Source organism: Marmota marmota, unplaced genomic scaffold, assembly GCF_001458135.2.
Source record: "Marmota marmota marmota unplaced genomic scaffold, marMar, whole genome shotgun sequence".
Lineage (NCBI taxonomy): Eukaryota > Metazoa > Chordata > Mammalia > Rodentia > Sciuridae > Marmota > Marmota marmota.
Genome location: NW_026000174.1, coordinates 53114741 through 53136414, shown reverse-complemented (window position 1 = coordinate 53136414; position 21674 = coordinate 53114741). Strand labels below are relative to the sequence as shown.

Genomic DNA, 21674 nt, shown 5'->3' with positions numbered 1-21674 from the left:
CTAGAGTTTGTCTATTCCTCCCATGATCCCCCTCCCAACCCCACTATGAATCAGCCTCCTTATATAAGAGAAAACATTTGACACTTGGTTTGGGGGGATTGGCTAACTTCACTTAGCATTATATTCTCTACTCCATCCATTTACTTGCAAATGTCATGATTTTATTCTTTTTTATTCTGAGTAATAGCCCATTGTGTATATATACCACATTTTCTTTATCCATTCATCTACTGAAGGGCATCTAGGTTGGTTCCACAGTTTAGTTATTGTGAATCATTCTGCTGTAAACACTGATGTGGCTGTGTCCCTGTAGTATACTGTTTTTAAGTCCTTTGGGTATAGACCAAGGAGTGGGATAGCTGGGTCAAATGGTGGTTCCATTCCCAGTTTTCCAAGGAATCTCCATATCGCTTTGCACATTGGCTGCATCAATTTGCAGTGAATCTTATTGAGAACTTTTGCATCTATGTTCATCAGGGATATTGGTCTGAAGTTTACTTTCCTTGATGTGTCTTTGTCCAATTTTTCTCTTTTTGTAGCAACCTTCTGGAGAGATATAATTCAGAGTCCCATAAAAACCACTTAATCCTTTTTGAGAACGACACCCCAGCAAGACCTAATGACTTCTTATGAGGCCCCACCTTTTAAAAATCCCACCACCTCTGAATATCATCGCAATGGAGACCAGGCTTCCAAAGCATGAACACTTGGAGGACACATTCAAATGACATCAAAACCATAGCACCATGTGACACATGCTGACCAATGAGGATAAGCATGGGGGGAAGGGCCCCATTTCCAGGCCCAGCCACAGACAAGAGGACCCTCCCTGCTCCTTCTCCTCCTTGGAGAACTGTAACACTCCAATTTACCATGGCAGAGCCTCAGGATTAAACTGGAATTCCAGGTCACTGCTTGGAGGAGAGAGGCTCGTTAGCACTTGTTTTAGACTTTATGAGCCAGAAATAATGCTTCATGGTGTATGCCAAGGAGCTTTGGTCGGTTGTTATACAGCTCATTGTAGAAAATACTCATTTAAAATTTGTTAGATCATCCAGGATGGTTTACATCACAGAAACATAAAGCATATAAGTCTAACACAAATAGAGAAACAGTGTCTTGGTCAAAGAGTTCGAACTTTCAGTTATGACATGAATGAGTTCTGGGGACTTGACATACATGGTGACTATAGTCAGTGCTGTCTTGTACACCTGAGGTCTGCTCAGGCAGTCGGCCAAGTGTTCTAACACAAAAAACATGGTAGCTACGTGAGGTGGTAGATGTGTTGATTAGCTCAATTGTCATAATAATTTCAAATGTACACCTTAAATACATACAGTCTTTATTTGTCAATGATGCCTAAATATAGCAAAATTAAGAAAAGATTATGTCTCTATATGAATGCTATTTTGAAACTCGTTATTTTCATTTAGTAGTAAGTCAACAGCATCTTTTGGTACATACAGATCTACTTAGTTTTCTTAATGGCGTCAAATTTCTCCACGTAAAGTTGCTCTGTGACGGACCTTGCCAGCCACACCCTTCATGGACATTTCAAATGATTCTTGTTTTCTGATGCAACAGCACTGCCAGACTCCTGCATGTCCACCTTCCCACAGCCTTGTGGCAGTTCTGCAGGCCATGCTCCCACACAGGGGAACAGCTGGGAGCCAAAGGCTCACTCACACATTTTTTTGAAAGGGTCATCATTCTTTCCAAAATATTATCTTGAAGGATTTTCATCAAAGCACCTTCTCCTAAGTCTGAACTGATGTCAACTGAGTGAAGGAAAATGCTCACTTTCCCAACCCCTTGCCAATCCTCGTACCTACAAGCTGCACCATCTCTGCCAATGTGGCAGATAAGAAACAATGTCTCATTGTCCTTGGTATGTTTTAATTTTTACTAGGGTGAATTGGTAGGTTGCACTTCTCTTTTCATTATCCAGTATTTGGGTGGGCTCAGGATCACAGACTGGAAGATGGGCGGTCCTAGGGGTCCTCCATGTTATCAACCTCCCCAAGGGATTATGCTGGACCCACATAATAACATATTCCTGGCCACCAGAATTTAGAGTCTATCCTGCTTAGATCTGGATGAAGGGAACCATATCCTGTCTTTGGGGCTTATAGCACTATTTTAGAAATAATTTTTAAATGGCTGCTGTGTATCAAGCACTGGCTCTGCACTCAGGATAGGAGAAAAGGAATGGCCTTCGCTTCCCTCCCTTCTTGACTTTTTTTTCTCTTCACTCCTGTCCATGTGCTCCAGGCACTCTGGGTCCTTCTCCTTCTTAAAGACAGGTCGGGTCCATGATGGGTCCTTCTAGACAGCTAAAACATGGGTACATCTACCCAAGGAAATGCTCAGGGATATCTGAGAGGAGGATCCTGAGGTTTTCTTGGCACCTAAAAGGAGACACAGGGCAGGATCCTGTTCAGAGTTGTAGCAAGCATCTTGGTACCATCATGAGAGCAGGCCAAGAGGACAAGCCGGTGTCCTGAGGATGGTGCAGAGGAAAGGTGGAGGCTTCTTGGATGCTGAGAGACATCTCTGAGCTCCTGGATTAATCAGCCCTCAAACCACCCAACCCTAGACTTCTGGTGATATGAGAAAATAAGCCGTCCTTCCTGATTAACCACTTGTTGTTGAGTCTTCAGTTACTGGCACCTGAAAACATGCTCTATGTCATGCTCTATGTTACCCCTTCCAAAGAAGGCAAGAATTTGTTTACGGAGGGAAATAGCCATACAATGGGACATTATTCAGCTTTAAAAGCGAAGAGAAACTTTTTGTTCTTTTTTATTAGCACATTATAATCCCACATGATGGTGGAATTCATTGTTACATATTCGTGCATGCACACAATGTAACAATATAATTTGGTCAAGTTCGTCCCATGACCTTCCCTTTCCCTCCCCAGGGAGAAAAAAATTGACACAGGCTACAACATGATGACCCTTCGAGACACGACTCTCAGTGAAAGAAGCCACAAAAAGGACAAACATCACCTGATTCCTTTTATATGGGGTTCCTAGTATAGTCACATTCACAGAGACAGAAAGCAGAATGGTGGTCACCAGGGGCAGGCGGGTAGGGGAGGGAGCCATTTTGTGTGCAATGGGTGCAGAGTTTCATTGTGGCAAGATGAAGAGTTCTGGGGATGGGTGGTGGTGATGGGTATGCAGCAATGAGGGTAGATAATCAGGTGGGTCCTAAAAGTTCAGTGCCCTTCCAACTTGGAGTGACTATTGGGTGTCATCTCTGATTACGGTGATCAATCCTGTGGCTCTCTTTGGGTCACCTCCAAAGTGCCTCAGCCCCTCCTAGGAAGAGAGAGGACTCCTGTACTTAATGCCTGGTTTAGGTCAGGACAGATCAGACCAGCCTTTTGGGTTGGCGACCTGGGCCCTCTGCAGAGCCTGCTGAGACACGTTAGGCATGACTGGAAGGGCCTCCCACCCAGACTTGCTCCTGCTTACCTGATTGCAGCCACCAGCTGGGGGAAGGCTGTGGAGGAAGAACCCAAAAGGGCACTCAAGATTTTCCTGGGGAGCTAGGAGGGGTTGAGGCACTTTGGAAGTGACCCTAGGAGAGCCACAGATTGATGACACCCAACAGCAACCCCAAGTGGGAAAGGCATCCAGCTTTGGGGACCCACATGATTGTTTATCTCCCTAAAAAAAATCACTTCTTGCTTTTAATTTTGAATAATTTCAAATACACAGAAATTTCTAAAGCAGTCACTCCTATGCCCATCACCTAGATTAAATCGATTTAAATACTTAAGTCATATTTGAATCATTTCTATTCATTTCTTCTTTCATAGAAGAAAGGAGTAGAAATTCAGCCAGAAACTCATTTATCCTACCCTGTTTCCCTTCTTCTGAGGTAACCACCACACACACAATGCAATCAGTTCCAGCTCATTCTACAACTTTGAATATCTAAGTTTTACTCCAAGCTTCCATTTGAAGTTTGCCTCAGTCACTCTGCAACTTGGCCATGTTGATATGTTCAGCTCTGGTTCAATCATTTTTAGCTACTGCTTAGCTTTTTGTTATGCAATTATGACAATACAGTTATATGATCAGACCACAAAGGGTTGATCCACTAGGAAGTCTTTTCAATTTTTTTTTACTTCCAAAACTGAGAAACTAATATCCTCATAGCTTTTTAAATTTTGAGATAGGATCTCACTAAGTTGCCAGCATTGACCTTGAACTTGTAATTCTCCTGCCTTAGCATTCTGAATAGCTGGGATTATAGCCACGTACCACTGTGCCTGGCTCTTGTACAAATATCTTTATGTACTGATAAAAAAGTTTCTCTTTTTTTTTTTTTAAAAAAAAAAAGGGTTTCTTGATAGATACTAGAGGTAGAATTGCTGGGTTGTAATGTCATGAACATTGTTAACTTTAGTCAGTGTCTGATGGTTTGTACTCACCAGCAAGTACAATTAGACTTGATCCATTTTTGCTAAACTGACAGATGCAAAATCATATTATTGCAATTGGCATGATACCTATGGAGTGTATAGCCTCTTATCAGTAAGGCTGCCAGATAAAATGCAGGAAGTCCAGGACGTTAAGTACACCAGGAACACAGGATCTACAGGACATACTTATACAAACAAGATACCTGTTGTTTATATGGCCTACATTTTTATTTGATGAGTTCTGTGAATTACCAATTCAAAAGCTGTGACCATTTCTCTATTGACTTGTTTTTTTTTTTTTCTTATTAACTCGGAGATGACCTTTGTAATTCTGGATACAATCAGTTTTATGAGTTCCAAATATTTCCACCCTATCTGTGGCACATCCTTTTACATGACATATGATCTCTTTGTCATCTGGAGGGTCTTTTGTCTGTTTTGATTTATCTCAGTGTGATTAGTCATGAAGACAAACCTTTTCTTCTAAGAAGATTTTTGATTTATGACTGCATGGAATGGAAGTAAATCCCCACTCAGAGTTATGCTTTGTCATAGGGAAGACCATTTTTTCCTACAGGATGTGTTAAATTGTCCACATTTTCCTCACTGATCTGTACTGCTTCTCCATCTAGTCCACACTCCCCTCTTTGTGTGTGTCTGACTCCAGGTTCAATCCTATCCCACAGCTCCATCTATTCCTTCCCCACAAAACACAGTATTTAAATATCACTGCTTTAGTAAACATTACTATCTTTTAGGATTATCTTTCCATTTTCCTCCAAAATTGTCTTTGCTCTTCCAGGTTCCCAGCTCTTCAGTGAGGATTTTCCTCCAATATGATAGCAGAGATTTATGTAAAAATAAAAATTATCGGGGCTGAGGTTGTAACTCAGTGGTAGAACGCTTGCCTAGTATGTGTGAGGCCCTGGGTTCGATCCCCAGCACCACATAAAATGAACAAACAAAATAAAGCACTATGTCCATCTACAACTAAAAAAAAAAAAATTAAAAAAATTGTCATCTGTACAACCCCAAAGCCCCCTTTTCTCTATCCTGAGTGCTTGATGATGATGCCATGCCCTTCAGCAGAGCGGTCAGGCACAGGTGCCCTGCAACTGGACTCCAGGGTCCATTCCTGGCTCTGTGCCTTTCTACTTCTCTGACCTTGAACGAGTTACTTAACTTGTTTATGTCCCAGTTTCCATCGTAAAATGGGGATGAGAAATAGAATCTATCTCATAGGCCCCCTCGGAGGGTTAAATGAGTTGACACGTGTAAAGCTCTTTACCTATTATTAGGTAATTTGTAAGCACAGAATTAACGTGATTAAGGGCTCATGGTCTGATGTCAAGCTTCCCGGAATAGAATCGCCCTCGTTCATTCATTCAAACAACAACCAAACTTTATTGTGAAATATGACACAGAAGAGGAGAAAAGCAAAGGTACAGTGTGTCCCATATCCAGTAATTATAAAGCAAACACCCATATAATCACTATCCAGGAAAGAAATTGACCATGGGTGGCCACCATATGCCCCACCTGGCCCCACCCCAAGGTATGCACTGTGCAGACTCTCACGGTAATCAAAATGCTCACGGCTCTTTAATAATCCTCTTCATCTCTACCAGGGCTCTTCTCTCAACATCTGCTTTGTATGATATTCATATAATTTCACCATTATTTTTATTGCCTAGTATTGACATGGGATAATTTTTTCATTCTTCTACTTTTCATTCTTTGTAGTTTAGATTCATCTCTGGTAAAAAGCATATTTTGATCTTTGAAATCTAATTTGACCATCTTTTAAAACTAACCCATCTATCTAGTTTTCTTTTAAAACTAACCCATTTTTAAGATTTACCCACATGGTTGGCTTCAGATCTGCCACCTTATTTTGTGCTTTCTTTTTAGTCTGTCCATTATAGTTTCTTTTTAACATTATGTTTTTTTCTTCTTTTGGTCTTTGGAGGGACTGAGTAGAATCCAATTTCTTCCCCACAATGATATCAGACATCATACACTCTTTATATTCTTTTTAAAATATATTTTTTAGTTATAGATAGACATAATACCTTTATTTTATTTATTTATTTTTATGTGGTGCTGAGGATCAAACCCAGTGCCTCATATATGCTGGGAAAGCTCTCTACCATTGAGCTACAACCACAGCCCTCTCTTTGTATTCTTGAAGTTATTATCTTAGAAGTCGTAATATGGATCCAAAATGTACTAGAGCCCAGTGAAACTCAGTACCAAGCCCTCTTTCTTTTTTCATTTTGTAAAATTTTTTTAAGTTGTAGATGGACACAATACCTTTATTTTATTTATTTATTTTTATGTGGTGTTGAGGATCGAGCCCAGGGCCTCATATGTGTCAGGCAAGCGCTCTACCACTGAGCTAGGACCCCAGCCCAAGCCCTCTTTCTAGAACATTCAAGGACCATCCACCACTTTAATTCCATTTATTGAATTTCCTAATTACATGCTTTTGTTGTGGTGCGTCTTGCAATTCTATAATTTTAGGATTACGTAGGGCAGTGCTATAATTATTTTACATATCAACGTTCATTTTGATTTCCTTCTTCATCACCATTTTTTCCATCATTCATTCTTACACTTCTAACCTTCCTACAGTGATCACCTAGAGAAATTTCCCTTCTGCCTGAGAGTCCTTTAGAGTGTCCTTGACTTTAGGGGGTTTGTCTGAAAAAATCTTTATTTTGACTTTGTTGTTTTTAAAATATAATTTATTTTGAAAACACAGCAGGAACGGGCATACTGAACCCCTATCTACCTAGAACAGGTTTCAACAGTTCTAAAAACTCAGGGGCAAGCCTGTGTCCTGGAGCCTCCTGCCCACGTCCCCTCACCCTGAACTACTTAGCAAACCCCAGACATCACCCTGCTTCACCTGTAAATATTTTAATTTGCTTCCCTTAAAGAAGAGGACTCCCTTTTTAAACACAGCCATACAATCCAAAACATGTCAGCAATTGCTTCCTTTATATCATCGACCGTATCGTCAGGGTTCACATTTCCCCAACTGCCCTGTTAATGTTTTTTCTTACGATTTGTTTGAGCTAAGATACAAACAAGTTCTTTGTATGGTTATTGGGCAACGTGTTGCTTTAGTTTCTGAGGCTCTTCCCTTCCACTCTTCTTTTTCTTGCATGTTGGTGCATGTTGAAGGAACAGTCTGGTCTTCGTGGTCCACACCCAATCCTGTTATTTCACCAATCTCTGTTTTCTATATTTTCTAAAAATTCATCACAGGATTTGGAGACTTGATCAAATTCAGGTTTGATTCTTTGGCAAGACTACTGCATAGGTGAGATTCTGTTTTCCATTAAGAAGGACAGAATGGCCAGGCACACTTCTGTAATCCCATGGCTTGGGAGGCTGAGGCAGGAGGATCATGAGTTCAAGGCCAGCCTCAACAATTTAGGGAGGCCCTAAGCAACTTAGCAAAACCCTGTGTCAAAATAAAAAATAAAAAGGACTGGGGATGTGGCTCAGTGGGTAAATGTTCATGGGTTCAAATCCCAGTTTTGTTTTGTTTTTTGTTTTGTTTAAAGCAGCACTGAATGGCAGTTGCTCTTCAGGGGACATAAACAGGGGCTGATGGCTGTTACCCAAACCTGTTCATTCAGAGGTTGGAAATGTATGATGCTCTAGTTCCAGCAGTCCCTCCTCATTAGTTAGCTGGAACATGTCTATGAAGAGACCTTTCCTCATCTCTTGTTGGCTAATCAGTTTATATAGGAAAGTAGAAGAAGTTATTCTTTTTCTATGTTTTGCATTTTCAAATATAGTTAGTTCCTTGGTATTTCCAAAGGTGACTCATGAGATTTTCTTGGTAGCATTATGGACTTAAGGGATGAAACATATCTGGTGTGTTTCAGTCTGCTGCAGTATTATCCTTATTGATGCTCCAGTTGTCTGTCTATGGTCAGAGAGAGCTTATTCCAGGAGGCCCTTAGGACCTCCTGACTGACCTAGCAGCACTTGATAGTACCTTCTTTCTGGTAAGAAAAGCCCTTCCAGGCTCACCCTGCATACTGGTACTTAAAGACCATAATCTAGACACCAGGGGTGCTTATTATATACTGGGATAGTCATTGTCTCTGGACTTTCCAGTGACCAGAACAAGAAAATGTGTTCTCATTTCTATGAAAAATACATCACAAGAAGAAAAACATTAGGAATTGATGCTGATACTTCTGACTCAGATTTAAGACCACCGGGTTTTTATTTAATTTCCTCAGTCACTCTTCCACACCCAAACTGTGGCACTCAATGACACTGACATATTCATTCATTTTGTTTTATTGTACATGGAGCCAAGATTAGGGTGAGGGAGGTGAAGCACCTATTGTGCAATTTTTAAGGAGGCCACCACTCCTGGGAGAATGCAGGTGCATGAATGTATCCTTAACTTCTGAGCCCCAAGGATCTCACTTGCCTTACCTTAGCTCTGGCCCTGATCCAACCCTGTACATACAACACTCCAAGAACAATAACCCCCAAACCAGCACCAACAATGAAACAGCCCAAGGTGGTGGCATTGTGTTTGATGCTGTTATTTTGGAAGTTCTTATTTCCTCGTGTATATTCTTCTAAGGACATGCAGAAAAATTGCCATGTTTCAAATATTTGGAATAATTCATCTCTATATTGATATGGCACCCACTGGATACACACTTGGACTCATTCATTTTATTCTACATTTAGTATTGGGATTCCTCATGAAATTTAATTGTTTTGTAATTCTGCAAGTGATTTACATGGTTCCAAAGTCAAATTTATAAAACAAGTTTACTTATAATGTCTAGTTTCTATCCATATCACTATACCCTCTGACCATGCTGCTAGATTTGCTTTATCTTTTTTTAAATATTTATTTTAAGATGTTGATGGATCTTTATTTTATTCATTTATTTATATGCAGTGCTGAGAATCGGACCCAGTGCCTCACACATGCTAGGCAAGCGCTCTACCACTGAGCCACAACCCTAGGCCTATATCCTTTTTAGAATATAAATAGGTGTGTGTGTGTGTGTGTGTGTGTGTATGAGATAGATGTATGTGTGTGCCCTCACAATTTCAGACAAAGGGCAACATACTGCACATGCTTCTTGCACTTAATAAGCCTTAGAAGTCACTCCGGAGTGTCACATAGAACTCCTCCCCCTCCCCCTCAAGGTTACACAGCCCTTCATTATGCGGATGTCCCATGGTTCCTTGGACCAGTCCCCTATTGATGGAATCTGGGTTGCTTTCAGTCTTTTCCATCACACACAATACTGTAGTGAACAATTTAGTTTTTCTGTCTTTTTGTCTTTTTTATTTTGCTGGAAGAATATTGTTTCAATGTTCCTGAATAATATTTTCATAGGGGATATAATTCTAGGTTGACATTTACTTTCTTTCATCGCATTGAATAAGTGATTAGATATTTTCTGGGGCCTGGGGGTGTAGCTCAGGGGTAAAGTGCCTGCCTAGCCTGCACAAGGTCCTGGTTTTGATTCTCAGCACCAAAAAAAAAAAAAAAAAAAAAAGGGGCTGTCTATTTTCTGGCCCTGTCTGTTACTGCTGAGGGATCAACCCTCAATCTAACCGCTGCTCCTTTGAAAGTAATCTGTCTTCTTTTTGGTTGATTTTAATAGGTTTTCTCCTTTACAATGATTCCCTGCAGTTTTTCCATGAAATGTCTAAGTAGAGATTTCTTTCTATTTATTTTACTTGGGGTTATTTGGGCTTTTGGGATTTGTAGATTGGTATTTTCCTTCAATTCTAGAAAATTCTCAGCCATTATCTCTTTGAATATTACCTCCTACTCTCTCTCCCTTTCCTCTCCTTTTGGGATAAAATATAGATTAGATTTTCTAACTCTACTCTTTAAATCTCATATCATTGCGTATATACTTTATTTTTCAAATTTCCTTGCTGGATTCTGGATGATTTTCCTCTGACCCATCTTTGAGTTTACTTATGTACACTTATTTTTCTGGTTTCATTTCTTTCTTTCTTTGTTTCAAAAGCAGAGAATCCCATTTTCCTCCCCCATTTTTCTCTGGGGGTGGCATGCTATGGAATTTTTGCTTTATTTTGTCCAACATTCTTAGATATTTGCAAAAGAACTATATTTAGGTTATCGTGTGTGTGTGTGTGTGTGTGTGTGTGTACTCTATCAGCTTATCTTAGTTAACCATTCTGAAACATGAAACACATCCAGAATGTTAAGTGCCAGAGAAGAATACTGGGGAGAGGGAAGAGAGATGCTAAGTTTGAAGTGTCTTCTGTAAACTAATCTTAGAAGTGACCTCTCATCACTTTGTGCCATATCGTGTTGATCACATAGATCAACACTGGTGCACGGTAGAGAGGACGATACAAAGATGTGAAGATCAGGAGACATCCTGAAGACTAGCTACATGTGAGATACACCCACCCCGATCCCAGGACCTCCAAAGTCGTGCCCTATTACAACATCAGCTTGAAGTCCAGAATTTCATCATCCAAATCAGACCTAGCAATTGAGGAGGACCCTAGGGTCCTCAAGTACAGCTGCTTGGATACATTTCTTAACAATCTGCAGACTTATAAACTAAAGAAACAAGTTATTTTGCTCCCTACACACACAACATACAATAGTGAAATAACAACTGTACACACTCCTGTTTGGACAAAGTGGGAGACAAAAAGGAGACACTGCACATAAATGATAAAGTGTAGATTGTACAAATGTTGTAGGTTCCTTGATTAAGACTCAGTCTTGGGCTGGAGCTGGGCTCAGCAGTAGCGCACTTGCCTGGCATGTGTGAGGCACTGGGTTTGATTCTCATTACCACATATAAATAAATAAAATAAAAGTCTATCAACAACTAATTATATATAAAGACTCAGACTTATTCATGTCAAGAAGTCATTCTCACCAGGCATGGTGGCACATGCCTATAATCCCTGCAACTCAGAAGGCTGAGGCAGGAGGATCTCAAGTTCAAGTCCAGCCTGGGCAACTTGGTGAGACCCTGTCTCCAAACAAAAGAAAAAGGGCTGAGGGTGTAGCTCAGCAATAGTGCACCCCTGGGTTCAATCCTAGCCCCACTAAGGAAACGAGAAGTACTTCTGCAGGCTCTGGGCCCATCTAAACCGATCCCCTCTCTGAGTCGCCCCTCCTTCCTGCGAGAGACAGCACAGTTGCAGAGCAGTAGTTCTCGTAGCCTGCTTTCCCTTTGTCAAAATTTGAGCGCCCCAGGGCTGGGGCTGGGGCTCAGAGGCAGAGCGCTTGCTTAGCACGTGTGAGGCTCTGGGTTTGATTCTCAGCACCACATAGAAATAAATAAATAAATAAATAAAGGTCCATCAACAACTAAAAATATATATTTAAAAAAATCTGCAGGCCCCAATCATTCTCTTCCTTTTGTATCATCTCTGTCTCTTTCAGTTCTAGCTGTGATGTTTCTGCTGATAAAATTTCTTAAAGAAGCTGTGTGTGATGGCACATGCCTAGAGTCCCAGTGGCTTGAGAGGCTAAGGCAGGAGGATTTTGAATTCAAAGCCAGCCTCAGCAACTTAATGAGCAAGACCCTGTCTCTAAATAAAATATTGAAAAAGGGCTGAGGATGTGGCTCATTGGTTAAGTGCCCCTGGGTTCAGTCCCAGTACGAAAAAAAAAATTTTTTTCTTAAAGGTGTCTTGGAGGTCTGTGAATCCTATTGGGTTTTTTTCCATCACACAAAAACCACGAACACAAGTCTAATTGAGATAAATCCTTTTCTATCTTTTTTTTTTCTATCAACAACCCTGAGCTTCTTAGAAGCCCTCTATCCTTTGGTAGAGTGAATCTAAGACACAACCTTAATACTTCATTTATTAAATAATTTGTTTTTCATCACTGGGGATTGAACCAGGGTGCTTTACCACTGAGCTACATACCCAGCCCTTTAATTTTTTCTATTTTGAAACAGGGTCTCACCAAATTTCCCAGGCTGGCCTTGAACTTGCAATCCTCCTGCCTCGGCCTTCCTACCAGCTGGGATAACAGGCCTGTGCCACTGCGCCCAGCACAGCCTTAAAATAGCAGGGTCTTCCGTCTGTGTGCATAGCATTCGCAGGCCTCCTCTTTTTCGATTTTTCTGAAGTTTTAACAAAAGACCTGACAGTCACACCCTAGGCCTCATTTTTAGACCTTTTTTTCCTGTCACTGTCAGTACCTTGGATTTGATCTTTGTCAGAGGTATTTTTTATTATCAACATTTTGAATTTTTGAGAGGTTTAGAATTTTCAAATCTATCAAGGCTTCACTTTTTTTGTTGAACAGCATGGCTAAATTCCCTGCCACTACACAATGTGAATCTCCTCTCCTCTGGTTTCCATAAGATCCCTGTGTTTCTTTATAGCCGTTACTGGAAGCCTCCATGAAAGATATGATGCTTCTCCCAATGGCTTCTTTAGGACACTCAGATTTTGCTAACACTGCCCTCAAAGTTCTTCCAGCTTCTGCCCACTACCTAGTTCTAAAGGCATTCATACTTTTTTTTTTTTGTACCCGGGATTGAACCCAGAGGTGCTTAACCACTGAGCTACATCCCCAACCCTTTTTTATATCTTATTTCGAGACAGGTCTCGCTGAGTTGCTGAGACTAGTTTTGAACTCCACAATCCTCCTGCCTCAGCCTCCAGAGCTGCTGGGATTACAGGCATGCAGCACTGCGACCAGCCCATTCAAACATTTTTGGATATTTTTTATGATGGTGTCCTGCTCCTGGCACCAAAAGCTGGGTTTTACATTCTATTGCTGCATAAAAAACCTAGTAGTTTATGTTATCAAACATGTGTTTTTGTGTGCTGGGATTTGGGAGCTGCTTAGTTGGGAGGTCCTGGCTCAGAGCCTCATTCAAAGTTCAATCGAGATGTTGGCGAGGACTGCAGCCAGCTAGCGGCTTGGCTGGACCTCAGGCTCTGCTCCCAGCTTCCCTAGTGTGGCCATTAGCCATGGGCTTCAGTTTCTACCACATGGTCCTCTCCATGAGGCTGCTCATGACATGGCAGCTGGCTGTATTCTGCTGGTCACACAGAGCAACCTTGTACCCTGGGAGAGCAGAATACAAAAGAGTTTGAATAGTGGGAGGCAAGGATCCTTAGAGGCTGATGTTGGGGTTGAATGGTACCAAAAAAAAAAAAAAAAGGTGAGTTCATCTGCAACCTGTGAATGTGCACTTATTTGGAAGGGGGGTCTTTACAGATGTAATTAAGTTAAACATCTAAAGATTGTGCTAGATTACCTCTTAAATCCAAAGACAAATGTCCTCTGAGATGGTATAGATAGAAGACCATGGAGAGATGAGGAAGAGCTACCAGTGATGTGTCTACAGTCCAAGGAATGCCAAGGATTTCTGAAAGCTTCCAGAAGCCAGAAAAGAGGCATGGGATGCATTTTCCTCAGAATCTCCAGAAGGAATCAACCCTGCCAACACTTGGACTGACAGAAGCCACAGTGCACTCACACAGCTGGCCACCAGACGTCAGCCATGATGCGATTCTCACTCAACACAAAGGGGAGACGGAGGCCTCCACCCATTTTTGCCCTGTGGAATCTCATGACAGTCATTCCACAGATATTCACTGAATACCTACAATTTGCCAGGCACTGTTCTCAGTGCTGAGGACACCTCAGTGAACAAAAGAGGCAAAATCTCTGCTTTTGTGGGACTTTCATTCTATTGAATATCAATTCAATATCTTGGAACTGTGGCTCCTTCAAATTCCCCACCTTATAAGGATCCTATGGAGCCACTGGAGGGAAATAAGATTCTGGGGTAGGAGGATGCATTTAATAAATGAAGAAATACAGAGTTCTGTGTCACTGAGTAATTCAACAGAAACATGGGAAGTGAATTATCCTCTAGCAGCTCTGCCCACAGACCTCATTCTCTAAGTGAGAAAGCAAAGATAGCTGTCCCGACATCCACTGAGACCACCTCTGGCGGCTCCTGCTTTTCCACTTCATTAGATGTTTCTCTTTCCTGGTCTGGAAGCCCCTTTTGTATGGACTGCAATCAAGTTATGTCCCCCTAGCCCACCATGGGGTTGAGGGAAGACTAAAACAATATCTTAGGTGACTGAGAACATGGGGTGGCATTGGTTAAGCATTATAACTTGCAAAATATTATTACACACACGGAGGTTTCTTTTCCAGTCTCCATATCAAATCCAAGCAAAGAGCAGGGCACCTGTGTTTAAAAATACATGCTGTATATACCTATCCACAAATGAACTCTTGCATGTTAAAACTACAGAATCATTTTGTGCACAAAACTTATTACACAACAATTACTTCGCTGCCTGAGATAAACAGTATTGGATTTTCTCACAAAACCTGTGTCCTCACCTGTACATGGCACTGGACATGACTCATTCTGGGTCATGTCATGCAGTCTTTTCTCTAAGACACTGGATCTCAGGGCCCAGTGAACATTATTATCACTTTGGCCAGATAAGCGCTCACAAGAGATGAAAATTCCTCATAGAAGTTGATAGTTGGCATTTGTTGGGGTAAAGTCTAAGAATCTGCACCTGACCAGCTTCCTCAGTGATTCTGATTCAGAGGAAATGCTCCTGGGTTTCCCCCACCTGGCCCTGGTCGCTGCTTGGGCTATAAATGACCTTTTGCTTTTAGCTGATATTACCCTTACTTGGCCCTGTTGATAAACCTGATGAAGAAACTCCTTCCCCATGTAGGGCAAGGATGGCAATCCACCTGTTCCCTGGGGTATGTCTCCTAATCCACTGGGTTCAGCCCTGACACCTACCATTACAGGTGGATCCTGACTCTCCTGGGAGGTGTGAGAGTGTCTTCCAGAAAGGTGTCCTCTGGTTACCCACCGGGCTGGGCAGCCAGTATCGCTGTCACTTTGAGATGAGTTGTAAGGCCACTCCTGGTGTCAGATGAATCACCAGCAACAACTTAATCACATAAATCTCAAAGTCAAGTATCAGGAATATAAATAACTCCATTTTCCTACGAAATATTTACCACCCAGAGTCTGCCCAGGGCTACCCCCATAGGGCTGTAAAGCCGAATGCTGAGAAAAGGGCAGAGGGGCCCAGGTGCAGGGAGGAGGGCTGGGCCCTGGTCTGGTTCCAGCTCTGCTCCTTGCCTGGGTGCAATTTTGGGGTCAGGCCCTTTCCTTCTCTGCACCTGCACCATGTCCTTATTCTTTGTAGCCCGGGACCTCTCTACAGGGCTCTTGGGAACTCAGTGGAGGAACAGGGGAAAAGGTAAGGGGCCAATGACACATTCAGAAAGTATTTGCCATGTGCCTCCCAAGGCAGGAACACCAGGGGCCGCAGAGGCAGCCACGACATCTGCTTCCCCCAAACCCGGAGCTGATCAGAGCAGATAGATATATGAACTGACCAATCAGATAAATAACAGAAACTGCAACAGTGGTAAGTGCTAAGAAGAGAGTGAGTGGCCACAGCAGGAAATAAGCACCAGGAGCACTGGGGAGGGCCTGACCCCAGCTGCCGGCAGGGCGGAGCTCCGCTGGGTTGAGAAGAGACAGGGCAGTAGGAAGGCAGAAGGCAGCACAGGGGTCCAGAACAGAGGATCAGGGAGAGAGGCCATCAGGGGGCCAGGCAGGAGGACTGTCCAGGGGGCTGGACCTCTGCGCCTGTGCTCTGTCTTCCATGTGACAGGCCTCCTGCTGGCCCCTGTGGGTGACTTTCCATCCCCAGTGTTCTAACCCTTCCTGTCTATGCACATCAGTTCGCCTGTCTCACTCTTACACATATATGGGCAACGTGGCACAGTGATCAGAAGCGGCTGTGGGCAAACACACCAGATCCTGGATCCACTCTTTGTCACCTGTGTGACCTTGGACAGACACTTCCTCGCTCTCAGCCTCAGTTTCCTCTTGGGTGAAATATGGAAATAATATTACTGACCTCATACCATCAGTGCAACGAATCATGTGTAAAATTTTTGAACAGTACCTGGTACAGAGTGAGTAGGGGAGAAATATTAGCTTCTAATATTACTGGTGTTCCAAGAACTTTGCACAGAGTAGCTCATTTACTTCCTGCAAAGATCCTGTGACGGCCACTATCATTATTGCCACTTTATAGAAAAGCATTCATTCATTCATTTATAAAGTATTATACAGTATTAGTAGCTAGGATTGGCAGAAAGCAAACCAAACACAGGCCCTGAACAATTAAAATGCTGCTGAGGACCCAGGCACAGTGACATCTGCCTGTAATCCCAGAAATTCAGGAGGCGGAGGTAGGAGAATGGTGAGTTTGAGGCCAGCCTCAGCAACTAGCAAGGCCCTCAGCAACTTAGCCAGATCGGATTCTGTCTCAAAATAAAAAATAAAAAAGGACTGGGTTTGTAGCTTAGATAAAAGCACCTCTGGGTTCAATTCCCAATACAAAAAAATAAAAATCTGGGTTCACACTGACCAAATCTGGGGCACTGAGATAAATAAAAATCATAAATAAATCTGGGGCACTGAGATAAATAAAAATCATAACAATTATAAGGTGTTAAATAAAACAAGAATCCATGATTCCACACTGAATAAACAAACTAGCATACAAATAAATAAACAGGGTGGGAAGAGGAAAATTATTCACTATGTTAGGATGCCAACAAACAAGTAAATGTTGAGAAAGTGACATGAAGTTTTAAGAAATCACCAACTGGCAAATACCATAGTAATAAACAGTTCAAGCAAGAATTGCTGATGGTTGCTAGAGCCACAGAGTGGAAGAGTGATCATGAATGGGATGTGCACAACCCAAATCTAACCCTGAAGACACATCAGACAAGCTCAAAGCCAGAGACACTCTTCAACATAACTGGTTCGTAACCTTCAGGATGTTAAGATGTGAAGACAAAGCAGGCCAAGGGCCCCTCGAGACCAGAGCACTGGCAGCCAAGTGAACATGGGATCCTGGGCCAGGAAAGAAGATTTATTATTTTTGCTACAGTGGAACAAGATTGGAATATGATTGGAACAACGGAAAAACTGTGACTGTCTCTAGGTTACCTCATAGTATTAAGTTCATGTTAATTTCCTAAATTTGATCATCAAACTGAAAATACAAAAAAAAAAAAATCCTTGTTTTTAGGAATGGACACTATTGTTAAAGGGGTATGAAAGGGTACAGGAGCTTCACACGAGCAACTATCTCCCAAATAGTCCAGAAAATGATGACGACGATGATGGCGATGATGATAAGGATGGTGACGGTGATGGGAGTGATGATAATGGATGTGTGCATGTTTTGTATGTATGGAAAGATTTTTTTGTTGGGTGGGGGACCCAGGATTGAACTCAGGGTCACTCGACCACTGAGCCCCATCCCCTGCCCTACTTTGTATTTTATTTAGAAATAGGGTCTTACTGAATTGCTTAGGGCCTCACTTTTGCTGAGGCTGGCTTTTAAACTTATGATCCTCCTGCGTCAGCCTCCTGAGCCGCTGGGGTAGGGATAGATTGATGGATAGAAATGATAAAGCACACAAGGTCAAATGTGAACCATTGAGGAACCTGGTAAAATCACACAAAAGTTCCTGTGTATTTTTGCCCTTTTTTCCCCCCTAAATCTGAAATCATTTAAAAATCAAAATTAAGGGCTGGGGCTGTATCTCAGTGGCAGAGTGCTTGCCTCACATGTGTGAGGCACCGGGTTTGATCCTCAGCACCACATAAAATTAATAAATAAAATAAAGGTATTGTGTCCATCTACAACTAAAAAAATAAAATGAAAAGCTATCCCCCCATATCAATAAAACTCCAACCATCCCCTTAGGTCTGTTTGGGGTACGGGATAGTGTGGCTGCGAGGGAGGGAGGGAGCGAGGGGGCAGAGAAATTGAGATCCCTTGGGGACTCTGCAAACCCACCGGGGACTGGGCCTCTCTACAGACAGAGTTGCTTCAGGCACAGGGACAGTGCTGACTCAAAGAAACCTTATTTCTGGCCCTTTTCCTGTGAGGGAGGAAACAGCTAGGGGACAGTAAGGCCAGGGTTGGTCCCTGGGGGCTGGCGCCAGGGAAGTGGGAAGCGGGGTGTGGGCAGAAGGTGAGGAGATTTCAGTTGGTCCACTAACCTGCCATCTGCCAAGCTCTGTTCCGGTGATGGACGTGTGTACCTCATCCTCACAGAAATGCTTGGGCTGGCCTCTGCCATTATTCCCATTCTGGAGGCCAGGAAACAGAGGCCTAGAGAGGTGAGGACAGAGATTCTGTTTGTGGCAGTACAGAGGAAGAGACCCACCCGCTGACCCTTGTGCTACAAGCAACCTAAGAATCTGGCTAAATAAGAGTTTTTAAAAGAATAATAACAACAATTGGTGATCTGGCAAGAAAGTTCAGAACACCCAGAAGCCAACAACTAAGTAAAAGCAGAAATCCTGAGCAGTGGCCAGGGCGGGGTGGCCTTTCGCCATGAGAGGTTTGCTGCATCCGGTGAACCTTACCTTCTCCCCAGGGACTGACAGAAATGTGAACAGGAGTCCACTCCCAGAGCCCACTTGAGGTGGGGTCTAACAGGAGTCCCCCCTGGCACAAAACTAGTGGTCTCCACTGCCAGGTTAGTGACATCCTTAGAACAAGACCCACTTCCATGCTCCATCGCCACCAAGACCTACAAAGAAATCAGTACTGGGTTGAGGGAAAAGCATTTTCCCTGAGAATTCATAATCCCAAATGGGCCGTCAGTGGTTCTGAGGCCTGAATTCACATTCCCTGGTTAAACTGAAACATCTGAAGCTGAAGTTTTAGATTAAAGTGGGCCTCCAGAGATTTGGGTAGGAATGGGGAAGCAGGAGGCAGCAAATCCACTCTTCTTTTCCAGGAAGCTCAAAAAGCAAAAGGGTAAACAGAAAAATGATGCAGACTCCATTATATAAACCACAGATTCAAAAACACATGGAGACTGGCAGGAGCAGAGGTTTCACAGAAAAGCCACCAAGGTGAAATTACTACCCCACAGAAATGACCTGGGGCCAGGGGAGCGACAGGTAAGGAAGATTTGCTGGCTGAAGGCCAATTTTAAAAGACTCCAGCAAAAGTCCCTGCAGCTGAGGGCTTGCTCTGAGGCAGCCCTTCAGTCAGGGAGCCACTGCCACTCGGGTCTCCATAACTGCCTATTGTGGGGTCAGTAATGCATTTGTAGAAGACTCAGAAGAGCCGCTGGGGTCCACCCTCTAGATGCCATGGCATCAGCCCCACCTGAATTGAGGCAGCAAGTGTCTCTAGACATTGCAAAATATTCCCTAAGGGGCAAAACTGCCCCAGGTTTAAGACTTTTGCTCTAAAATAATAAACTTGGATACAACTCATGCTACAGAGCTGAGGAGCACAGCAGAGGGCTGGGGAAAGCTCATGGACGTGGGGCAAGGCATAATGTGCACAGAAAGTGGCCCAACAGCCCAGGGAGAGCAGATCTCGGACGGAGCTAGCAAAATCACACACCCAGAAAGAGCCTTCTGCAACAGCTGGACATGAAAATCCAGTTGGTCTATGGCATATAATTTTTAAAAGTGAATTAGCCCAGAAGAAAGACAAAGCTATGAAAGGAAAAGGGTGAGAAGGTCAGAAAAACCTACCAGACAGAGAACACTGGCCAGGAAGAAAAATGGCTACCGTGGGGGAGACGAAAAATCTGACCAAACAGTGTCCCACCGCTTAACCCATCTTAGCGGGACGACTGCCTGTGTGAGAGTGGACCACCAGGCAGAAGCACAATGACAGAGTGAAGGCAGAGCAAGACAGGGACAGCAATGACTGAGATCCGGAGGGACTGAGGGAGGAGGTGGAAGAACAGACAGTCCAGGAGAGCAGCCCAGCCCCAGGAATGAAGACAGAGGTGCAACAGTGAACACAGCAGACAGGAAGGAAGGAGGTTTTTAAATTAGTGACAAAATGGCAGATGGTGGGGGTGGACAAAAGAGAGCCAACAGATACATAATTGGAATTTCTAAGAAGAAAAATTTTTAAATGAAATGCAGTAAACACTCAAAAATAGAATTAAAGGAAAATTTTTCTTGAAATCAAAGATGTAAATCTACCTAAAAGTTGCTATGGGTGCCAGGGAAAGCTGACCTGGAACAGTCAGTTCCAAGACTCTCTTATTACCAGACTTAAAAAAATAAAGAAAAATTCTTCGAGCAGCCAAGCAAAAAAAAAAAAAAAAAAAAAAAAAAAAANAAAAAAAAAAAAAAAAAATATATATATATATATATATATATATATATATATATATATATAAAATCAAGGAATAAAATCAGGCCAGCTCCCATGATATTTCATGCCACACAGTGGCCCAATACAGAATTTTTTAGCCATTTGTGTATCTTCTCTGGATAAATGTCTATTTATGTCTTTTATTCATTTAAAAAGTTGTCTTTTTGTTGTTGAGTTGTAAGAGTTTCTTATATATTCTCTTATCAGATATATGATCTGCCAATATTCTCTTCTATCCTGGGGATTGTGTATTCATTTTCTTAATGAAGTTATTTAATGAATGAAAGTTTCTGATTTGGATGAGGTCAAACTTATCTATTTTTTTCTTTAGTTGCTTGTGCATCTGGTGTTACACCTGAGAAACTACTGCCAAATCCAACATCACGGAGACTTACCTTTATGTTTTCTTCTAAGAGTTTTATGGTTTTAGCTCTTATGTTTAGATTTTTGATCCATTTTGAATTAATTTTTTTATGTGGCATAGGACAAGGTCCCAACTTCAGTCTTTTGCCTGTGGATATCTAGTTGTTCCAGCATCATTTATTGAAAATACTCTTCTTTACCCATTGAATGGTCCTGATACCTTGGTCAAAAAACAATTGACCATAGATGTATGGGTTTATTTCTGAACTCTCAATTCTATTTCATGACCTATATGTTTATCATAATACCACATTGCTTTGATTTCTGTAGGTTTTTTTTTTAATACACGACAGCGGAATGCATTACAATTCTTATTATACATATAGAGCACAATTTTTTATATCTTTGTATATAAAGTATGTTCACACCAATTCATGTCTTTATACATGTACTTTGTGTGATTTTTTTGCATTACAATTTTTTTTGTAAATTCTGAAATGGGGAAGTGTGTCTTCTAACTTTGTTCTTATTCTTCAAAATGTTCTTCTCTATTTAGGGCCCCCTGGAATTCCACATGAATTATAGAGACAGTTTTTCCATTTCTGAAGGAAAA

At 42.1% G+C, this 21674-nt stretch overlaps 1 protein-coding gene across 1 annotated transcript in view; it reads right to left on the bottom strand.

Annotated features, from left to right (window-relative positions):
- Positions 1–19103, bottom strand: part of Accsl (1-aminocyclopropane-1-carboxylate synthase homolog (inactive) like) — a 93887-nt gene extending 74784 nt beyond the window's left edge. Inside the window, exons 1-2 of the mRNA XM_048788640.1 lie at positions 18931–19103; positions 18562–18673 (exon numbers count right to left, since the gene is read on the bottom strand). The gene's annotated coding sequence lies outside the window, so the exon portion shown is untranslated. The remainder of the gene's footprint in view (positions 1–18561; positions 18674–18930) is intronic.
- Between the last annotated feature and the right edge of the window lie 2571 nt (positions 19104–21674).